This window comes from Pinus tabuliformis, chromosome 7 (assembly GCF_031772625.1).
Source record: "Pinus tabuliformis cultivar Carrire ecotype Pingquan chromosome 7, CPIR1, whole genome shotgun sequence".
NCBI lineage: Eukaryota > Viridiplantae > Streptophyta > Pinopsida > Pinales > Pinaceae > Pinus > Pinus tabuliformis.
In genome coordinates, this window is record NC_142293.1 from 1,328,072,217 (window position 1) to 1,328,083,131 (window position 10,915).

Here is a 10,915-nt window from a genome sequence, read left to right on the forward strand (position 1 = left end):
CTTTCTTAGAGGAGTTTCCAGTATTAAGAAGACCATGATGTAAGAGTTTTTCTTGCTCTCTTATTAAAGAATCACAAAAGGCATCAAAAGAGGGGGACTTGTAGGCTTGTCCTTCAGAAATAAAGGATTCTCTAGTAGAATGGAAGGTGGAAACAAACACGGAGTAGACTGATCCTAACTTAGTAAGAATGGAATAGATAAGGCTAACATCTTCTTTCTTAACCTTAACACATTCCAAGAGAAGTCTAGGGGTCTTGAATTTGGACAAAAAATCTTCAATGGAAGAAAAATTATTGGAGTCCAACATAAGCAACTCATTTTCAAGTTGATGGGCTCTAATTTCATTTTTAATTACAAAAACATTACTGAGCTCTTTCATTGGTTCATAGGGGGTATCAATTTCTGTGATATGGAATCTAAGGTCTGGAGAAATAGACATCCCTATCAACCCACATGCTTGATCTTGCTTATTTTTCTATTTTTCTTAATTTTCTTCATCTTGAGGTTTAGACTTTTGGCCTGAGGCTATTCTATAAAGACCTTTACTTCTAAGTAAATCCACCATGTAGGATAGTCATCAAAAGTAGTTGGTATTGTCAAGAATAAATAGGCATGGAATTTCCATTTTACAAGAAACTAAAGTTGTATATGTTGAAACTAAGTGTTAAAATGGAAAGATCTCGAAAAATTAGGCCGATTCAAAAAAACAGCTTCCGGATGAAGAAGTTATGGTTTTTTGAAGAAAAGTTGTTAAAGATGCCAACGAACCACGTGAATGTTTAGAAGGTGTTGATAATGTTATATTTTAAAAAAATAAAAAATTTAAAAAATATATATATCCCCCCTTTTCTAAACTTAATCTAATTAGCTCACTAAATAAAAAATAAAAAAAAATAAAAAAAATTACTTTATGTGGCCCACTTTTATAAATAAGTGAATGTCACTTTTACTATGGTGTTTTATGAACTATCCATTAAATTGTAACTTAAATAAAGATTAAGTGACTTTGGAATTATATGTGATTCACTTTTTATAATGGGTGAGAACACTTTTACATAAAGTAACCTTAAAACATAAGTTACATGTGATGTTTTAAAAAGTAACTCAACAAAAAAAAAGATTTGAACCCAAGGCCTCTATTCTCATAAAATAACTTTAGACCAAGTGAGCTCGTTTAAAAGGTTGGTAATTATTGGAAAGGAGCAAGGTTTTTTTTTTTTTGCTCACTGAAGCTTTGGGGTGTGTGCTTACTTGAAAAACCCCTTGTTGCCTACAAAACAAAAAAAAACCACACAAACCAAACAAACAAGCAAAAGTATCCAAGCCTTACAGCTTAAAGTTAGATTTGGTTGGAAACTATATATTTTCCTCAATGTTTCTGATTTTCTGAAGCTCGCACTATGACGCAACGGAAAAGAGCATATGCATGAGAAAAATCTTTCTTTTTGTTTTTGGTTTGTTGAGATTGTACAGAGTCATGCGACAAAGAGCATATGCAGAAGTGAAAAGTATAGATCCGATAATATTTTTTTTTATAAAGGGCCATAAACTGAAATAAACAAAGAGATAAATGAAAATAACTACAAATAAAGACTATATACCTCCAGATCTTAAAAATGGCGTAGCTAGGGCTATTGGAAACCTTTTTGCGTGAAATCCTCACTGGAACAAATGCTCCTAGCACAATAGAGTAGTCATATTGGCCCAAAAGCGGTTAGAAACAGTATATCTAGGAAACAACAGTCTGATGCAGTTATACCGACTTCAAATTTGGATCACCAACAGATGCAGCCATCGAATAGCTCTGATACCATGTAGGAATTTATAGGGTAATTTCCTTATATAGAACACCAAAAGACACCGCTCACAAATAGATTACAGATCAGTACACCAGTATTCTTGATGTGGTTAAAACCCTCAAAGAGGGAAACAGTCCACGGCCTAAGCCAACGCGGCCACTTCAAGAAATTTATTAATGTAAAAGAAAGAAAATGTATATAAGCTTTTATCATGAATAGTCACCTAACAAATGACCCTTCATGCTCTTTAAATAGAGATCATGGACCAATTGGGTGTTAAGCCACGGATCAAGTGTCGGTAATACCGAGGAGAGAATGAACCGTCAGATCAATTCATGTCTAGAACATATCGTGACTGTCGAATTGTAAGTTACAGAAAGAACATACTAAAGAAACACATTTTACCTAACTATACACTAGACCAAGTTATACTTAATTATTTCCTATGTGTCAGAATATCCTAACAAGTAAATGAAATATTCATTATTCCAAGAGTAATTTTTATTTCAAAAGCTAAAACTATAACTCTTTTCAAATTTTAGCATAAGGCAACTTATCCTATTGCAACAAAAACCTAAATCAATCATCAAAACAAAGTGTCCCCTTTAATGAGGCATTAAAATTTCAACATTTTAAAACTATCTTATACCAAATGATAACAATAAATAATATAATGGTAATATTGCTATATAATTTAAAAAATCAACATTAATTTCTAATATTTATTTACTTTTAATCAAAATATCTACTTTCGTAGATTGAATATCACATACATTTTATTGTTGTAATTCATTATTGCATTCACCAGGGATTCATTAGATATTGTAGGTACTTATTTTTTCATTCACATTTTTTATATCCTTTTATATTTTGTCATTAACTTTAAGCTTCATTTTATTTATTTTTATTTTTTTTTCTAATATGAAACCCCTTTACCCCCTATATATCCCCCAATATATTATGTCATTTTTTCTTCAATATATATCCCCCAATATGAACCCACGTGGTATGATATTGCCCACCCCTCCAACCACCTCCAATGAAGGCCCCCTGATTGCATTATGGATATTCTAAAGACATGAATTCTTCATAATTAAACCATATAATCCAACAAACATATAAATGACCCATAACTTCATGTAAGATCATATGGAAGTCAAAATATTTATTTCAAGTTACCATGCAAACATCTCTAATGATATGAATTCTTTTTAATTAAAACATTAAATCCAACAAATATAGAAATGACTCATAACTTAATGTAAGATCATATGGAAGTCAAAATATTTATTTCAAGTTACCATGCAAACATCATTTACATAAGATGTCTTAGACATTTATTCAAAATCATCCACAGGATCTGACACGCCATCAGAATCTACATCTTCAGATGAATGACTGGATGCAGATGAATATGACCCATATTCTTCTCTTACATCAACTAGAGCCCCATTTGATTCAACATGCATGCCCACCATTTCAGGTTTCAAAAGTCTTCTATATCTATGACTAGGTTCAACAAACTCTCATCTCTACATTGTTTCTTGAAGCGAAAAGTTTCTCTCTTTGTTAAATTGAAGTCATAGACAAGTATGTCAACATCCTCCAATTTTAAGAGGTCTGTGCGACGATGATTTATATTTGTACCCTTTCTTTCTTTCTTTATGTGAATTTGTTTATCAACTACCATCTTTGGCTTGTACACACCATTGAATGGGTGGGTATTTGTGGCATACCAATGTACCTCAACAACTGTAATATCTTCATTTTCTTTAATGACTTTTATAACCTTCACAACCCAAAATGGTCAGCCAAGTGGATCTCCATCTACTAATATTGCTATCATGCAACCCTCCTTAACATCTTGCATAAAACCCTTGTAAAGGTCTTCCATGGCTTCACGTTGTGCACGTGTTCTTCTAGAACCAATATAGATTTTTCTTTCCTCTTCCTATTGAGAATTAATAATGCCTTCAGATTGTTGTTGTTCAACAATGTGTCTTTCCCCCTCTTCATTTGGCATATTTTGAAGCCAAATAAATGGAGTCTTCAAAAGTGTATATTCATTTCCTGATCTTGAAATGATATCACTTTGATCATTGAAAAAAGACTTCCACTAAACTGAATCAGCAACATCAAAGTATTCATATGTATCACTAATACATTTTTTTTTATTTCTTCATGACATTCAAAATAATTTATCTCTCTCTTATTCCTTCGTGCATTATGGAGTTCAACAACTGATTGTAGTAATATTATCTTTTATGCAAATATTGGATGATTTGGAATGAACTTCAAAAATGCTAAACCTGATGACGACCCCCATTCTACAACAGTGGAATACTTCTTGCCCCATATAAGTGTTTTTCCATCAATTTTTTTGATACGAAATTGATGCTAGAAGCTAATGTCATTAAGTTGTTCAATGCATTTCTCCTCACCATGCAATCCTAGAATAAACCTTTGCATGTCAATAGTTTCTTCCAGCACATGAAAAACAAGCTCTGGAATGTATGATTTCTTAATACATTCAATTAATAATGGCAGGCTCCTAACATCCTTCCTCCTCAATGTTACTAAAAAAACAACTAAACATCTTATCAATATGGTCATGAGTGTGCCCAACAAGAAGGAAACCAACCTTTACCTTTTTAAAAATTCCCAATTGAACAAGCATGTTTAGATATCCAAAAAGAATTTGATTTTTGTTTTCACGGCTTGCGTTTTCCAATTACAGATACAAAACTTCAGGAAGAATACCAGACCAATGAGAAAGCACATCATAGATTATAGTTATGGTAAGATTTGCATCATTATGAATATTTGGAGTTGTGAAGTAAACCCTTGGGACCATCTTCCCATTAAAGACCATACAACCAACCAAGTGAAACTGAATAAAATTTTCTTCGTGTAAATTTTTTGGTGTGCGAACAAAATGTGGCGAAAGTGTTTTCTTTTGGTCCATACCATCAATTATCAAACGTAAATATTTATTTGGATTATCATAACATTTTTTTTTTATGTTTATACAATTTTTGTCTTTCACTTGTCTGCTAATTGCGATTTTCTTGAAGTGCTTTGACAATGGAATGTGCACATAAAATAAAAGAAATATATTAATAAATATATTTTCATAGTTGAAAACTATTCAATTTTTAAAAATAATGTTATGAATACATACCTTTTTTCCCCTTGACATTTATCCCTTTTTTATTTAAGAGAAGCACATGTACTGCAAACCCCCATCCTTGTCTTCTTAGGAATATGAACATTACAAAATTTGTTCTTCCATATCCTTGTAAAATATGAATATGTAATAAAATTACCATCTGCTTCAGCGCCTTCTACATATTCTATGTATATGTTGTAGATTTCTCATCTTGAGAAATTATCTGGAATATGTATTGTGTCTTTATTTGGCATACACTCTCCATGCTTTGAAAATAAGTCTTTCACATGACATTGCAGTAATTGTTGTTGGTCCAACCTCTCTTTTATAATGTACTTTTGAATAATATGTAGGATCTTTTACCAATCTTTCTTGGATTCTTGACAAACGAAAAATACCAATTGAATGCAACATTTTGAAAGTCTTTCTACAGATCAATACATTCCCAATATGATAATCATAATCTTCTAGTGTAGATTGCGTGCAATCCACTAAAAATAAATTTTGCATGCTTTTATTCATTGATAAATATGTATTCCTTTGTTCTAAAGCAAACTTGAAATCCATATGTTTCAAGCAATCCTTTCGACAACATTCACTTGAAATCAGATCACCGATAGAACTTCTACTTGTGAGATATTCTGTCCTAAACCTTTTATAACTGAAATATCTTGGATTGATATGAAAATGTTTACTCCTACTCCTAGATACAATATTTTCTTTCAACATCTCCCTCATTTCATTATTCTTTGTAGAAGCATTTTCATCATCACTAGGAGGAATATTATACTGACTATGACCATTTTGAACATAGTTAGAAAATTCATCACCATCATTGCTTGGAGAATATTCATTACCATCATCACTTGAAGGAAATTCTTCACTACCAACATTTGCGCTTTTGAAATCATGACTTAAACGAAATCCTTCACTATCTTCATCCCTGCTTTTGAAAACCTCCCTTGGAGGATTCAATTCGTCATCACCATGATTGCCTTTGAAACACTCACTTAGAAAATATGCATTATTCACATATATTCCTCTAAAATTATCATTAGCAAGAGACTCTTCATCCTCCCCTTCAGCACTGGTGCTCGCATAATCCTTAGGATTATGACTAAGTGGAAAATATGACGCTCTATTCATTATCAAATTATCATTTGCAGGAAATTCTTCATCCTCCCTTTCATCAGTGGTGGTCTCATAATCCTTAGGTTTAAGAATAAGTGGAAACTTAGAATTTCTATTTAATGGAAATTCTTCATCCTCCTCGTCGTCAGTGGTGCACTCATAATCCTTAGGATTAGGATTAAGTGGAAACTTTGAATCTCTATTTACTGGAAATTGTTCATCCTCACCCTCCCCTTCCTCAGTGGCGCTCTCATAATCCTTAGGCTTAGGACTATGTGAAAATTTTGACTCTTGAAATTCTTCATCCCCCCCTTCATCAATGGTGCTCTCATAATCCTTAGGATTAAGACTATGTGGAAAATTCGACTCTGGAAATTCTTCATCCCCCCTTCATCAGTGGTGCTCTCATAACCCTTAGAACTAGGAATATGTGCAAACTTTGACTCTGGAAATTCTTCATCCCCCCCTTCGTTAGTGGTTCTCTCATAATCCTAAGGATTAGGACTATGTGGAAACTTTGACTCTGGAAATTCGTCATCCCCCCCTTCATCAGTGGTGCTCTCATAATCCTTTGGATTATGAGGAATGAGGAAGTGGAAAACTTGATTCTCTATTCATAGGAAATTCTTTTTGTTGTATTTCATCAATGTTGTTCTCATCATCCTTAGGATTAATACTAAGTGGAAAAGTTGTTTCTATTCATAATGAAATAATTTTTGTTACATTCATAAAAATGAATAAAGTTGTTGCATGGTGAAGATGTCAATGCTAAAAAAAGAAAAACTTCACTATCAGAAGAATCTATGACCTTTAACTAGAAGATGTAGAAGATACAAATGCACTCTCTCCCAATGACAATTTATAGCTTATAGATTGAAAATTTCCTTCTAAAGTTTTCCCCCAATTTTTTTTCGCCAAAAATTTTCCCTCCAAAATTTCCCAAAAAACTTTCACCGAAAATTTTCCTTCCAAAAATTTCGTTTTGAAATATTTCCCTCCAAATTTTTCATTTAAAATTTACTCGAAAACATATTACTAAACTTTTGGTCTTGAAAAATTTCACCCTAGTTTCTAATCAAAATATTGACAAAAAATTTTGTTTAATGCATTTCTTCGAAATTAAAATAACCTTTTTATTTAGATTATTTAACATTGAGTATGTAACTAAATTATTGTTTATACTGAATATTTTATTTTTATCCCGCAATGAATGAAACTAACTTAAACCTATAATATTATTTTTATTTTTATTTTTTTAATCCCACATTTGAGAAATGCTAAAGCAATCCTACAATTATCGCTATAAAATAACATTCATTGTTTCTATTCAACACATCACATCAAGTCTTCTGGGTCTTGTTAAAAAGTTTGGGGCGATTTTGTGAAGGAGTTGCATTGTCATCAATAACACATGCAATGAGAGTTTTACTCATTTGAAAGGTTAGCTTTCTTTCTATTTTGACTATTTAAAGAGGAAGTTTGGGAAAATTTGTTGTTTTACAGGAAAAACCACATAGAAACTCTCTTTTTTTAAATATTTTTATAGCAAAAAAAAAAACCTCAAATTTGTAAGATTTTTAAGAGAAAAATTAAGATTTTTTTTTAGCTTTTGAAATGAAAAAGGGTATTAATTTTTTGTTTGGAGCATTAAAAAAAAGAAGTTAACTGTTCAATCAAAAAAAACAATTTATTGTTTTTGTTATATATTTATTATTTTTAAATTGTTTGTTATTTTTTTTAATTGAAATTTGATTTATTACACTTTATTAATAAAGTTTAATTTTTATATTTTAAATTGAAATATATATATATATATATATATATATATATATTGTAAGATTTTTAATTAAAAAAAAAATTATAGTTTTTTTAAATAAATTGATTGTTATTTTTTTATTTAATTATTTAAAAACATAATTTTTTTATATAAATATTATTATTATTTTTAATTATATTTAAATTATTTTTTTTTAACATTTAAATCTATTTTTTTATATAATAATTTATATATAAAGGGTTTTTTTATATATAATTTATTCATTTTAATAATTTGAATTTTTATATATAATAATATTTTTATAAAAGTTTTGGTACAAATTATTTTAAAAATTTTGATTTTTTTTTTTATAAAATTATATTTAATAACATTTTTTTAATAATTTTAGAATTATATATATATATATATATATATATATAGTTTTTTTTATAAATTTTATAACAATTTTTAAAAAATACATATAGTTTAATTTATTTTTATATTTAAATAACAATTATACTGTTAACCCTTGATCGGGATGTGGTAGGTACGAAGTGGTGATGGAAGCCTAGGTGGGTCAGAGGGTATGGGGGGTCGAGGTGATAATAGCCACCCAGTTGGCTCAAAGGACAGAGGTGGAATTGAATGGTGTGAGAACACAAGTGTAGGTGGGGCAATAAACAAGACAGGGCAGTGGGGCAGCAAATAGTACAAGGTTAAGGTAGTCATGGCAGAGGGTGGAGGTGAGAGACGGTGATCCGGTGTCAAGTGCGGAAGCCGGCAGACAAGAGCTAGCAAGTGGCAAGGCGGAAGGAGGAAGCCCACGACAGGAGTAGCCAGTGGCACAAGTGGAGTGATGGAAGGCAATTATGATAGTGTCAGGGAAACTTCATCCCGAGTAAACCGAACAAGGGAATGGGTGGCGGAAGGAGGACGAAGGCACGTGGAGTGCCCTTCGGATGATAGGCAGGGTAGATGAACAAAGAAACAAAAAACTAAGGCAATTAGGAGAGAAGGAATTTGCATGCAGAAGGCGAAGGAAGGACGTGCTATAGAAGGTGGTGGAAGTAGGCTGGAGGACGTTGAGCTGCAACCAGGTTTTGTCGATAAGATTCGGTATGTTATCTCGGTCTCCATCCTCGATTGTCTGGCAAAAATGAGTTTTACAGAGGATTATTGGTTAACGACCATGGGAAATCAAGCCCCATAATGAGTAGAGACTTGTTTCGTCTGGGGCTCTAGGCCGGTAGCCTATAGTGTTTTCGCCTGGGATGCCATCGGGGTGAGGGGGTGAGGGAAAACCATAATGCGTCTCTGGGTAGATAGGCGAGAGGGAATGTGGCCCGTTGGGATGCCCATTGGGGTCTCTACAATGGAGACAATAAGAAACCTATCGCACCAGTTTGGTGGAGTTTGTGGCATGCAAGGGAAGAAGTTATTGTCATGGGTGGGGGGACTGTAACCATCATAGCCCATGCAGCAAGGTTGTGTTTTGTCCGACTTGAACCGAGCCCAGACCTCGTTGAAGGCCGCAGGTCCAAAGGTAAAATTAGGGGTAACAACTGGATAGGGAAACAACAAAGAGAAAATCCTGGCCCTGCCCCTCTAACGAGACCTAGAATAGGGACGCCTACATAACTGCTAATTCTGAAATGTATTATCCCGTCCGTTGGGGTGGGGATAAGGAGGGGGAGGAAATTGCAGTAGGAAAGGGAAACAGAGAGACCCCATGGGAATTGGGCAATTGGGTTCTACAAAACTATATAGAGAATCATTGTCACGAAGAGAAGGGCAGAAGCCTATTCTTCTTTGAGGAGGAAGGGGGGAACTCGAGGGTTAAAGAGGGCAACCACAATTATCCATGCCAGGAGCGTCTGCATAAGCTCGGGCCGGAGAAGGCCAAGTTTACCATGTTCAAAATAATTCTGACTTATAAAGGATTTTCATTGGTTTATGTGCAGCGACGCTCAATGTTTCAGAACCCATACCGTGCTCTAGCCCAGGAATAGGTGAGCAGGCCAAAACAGGTGAGCCACCAGGGAAAAGAGATATTAATGTGGAAGGAGAATGAAATGGAAAAAGAGGGAAAAGAAGCCAGTAAGAGAGGAAATAGAGGCACGTGTAAGGCATGAAAAAAGACAAAAGGGTTGGAAGCAACCTCCAACAGAGGTCCACGCAAAATAGGAAGGAAGACCGGGAAAGAAAATATGCAGACCCTGATAAATGTGTACATGGTTGGCACACCGCCGGAGGTGAAAGCTCAAATATACGAGTGGGAGAGGGAGCTCAATGATAATATTTCTAACTAAGAAATTGAGGCAGAAGAATGGGAAACCATGGTTAAATATCTGGGGAACACCAAAGGTCGTCACACACTATTCCGACAAACAATTCAACAGTACTGGGTCATGAAGAATATCCTGGCATAAGCAATGACATTATATAAGGAGCAAGAGGAACCGGAGGAGGCCAGACTAGTGGAGCCTAGCATGAAGCATTTGCACAGAGAGATTGTTGTTGTCCAAATGCAATTGTACCAAAACAATCTCACGGTGAACAGGATCGAGCAGAGCATACAGGACATGAAGAGCAGCGAAATCCCGAGGTCCAGCACGAAAGCCCCAACCCCGGTGGACTCATCAGATGAATGAAACAGGTTTTCAAATAAAATTTTGTTTATATTTCGGATAGATTTTACTGTTTTAAATTGAATTTTATAGTAGATAAAACTTCCAATGTAGCGTAGATGATCATGAAAACTCTCTTTAAATTTTGGACAACATTTGATGCAGACAGGTGGCCAACAGACCTGGTTTCCTGCGAGCAGGTTGAGGCCACCTGCAATTTTTGTTAAAGACATACTTATGTTCAGAAAATATTAATAGAAAAATGATCTACCAACCTCACACAAAAAAAACAATTATAGTGTTATTTTTAAGTAATATATATTGCTTGAATTTAGACTTTTGTGATCCATACTGATTTTGATAAATTATTTCGGATTAATCACATCATGAGTTTTTGGTCGACGTTTTCGAATCACATTAGTTTGTTCGAAAC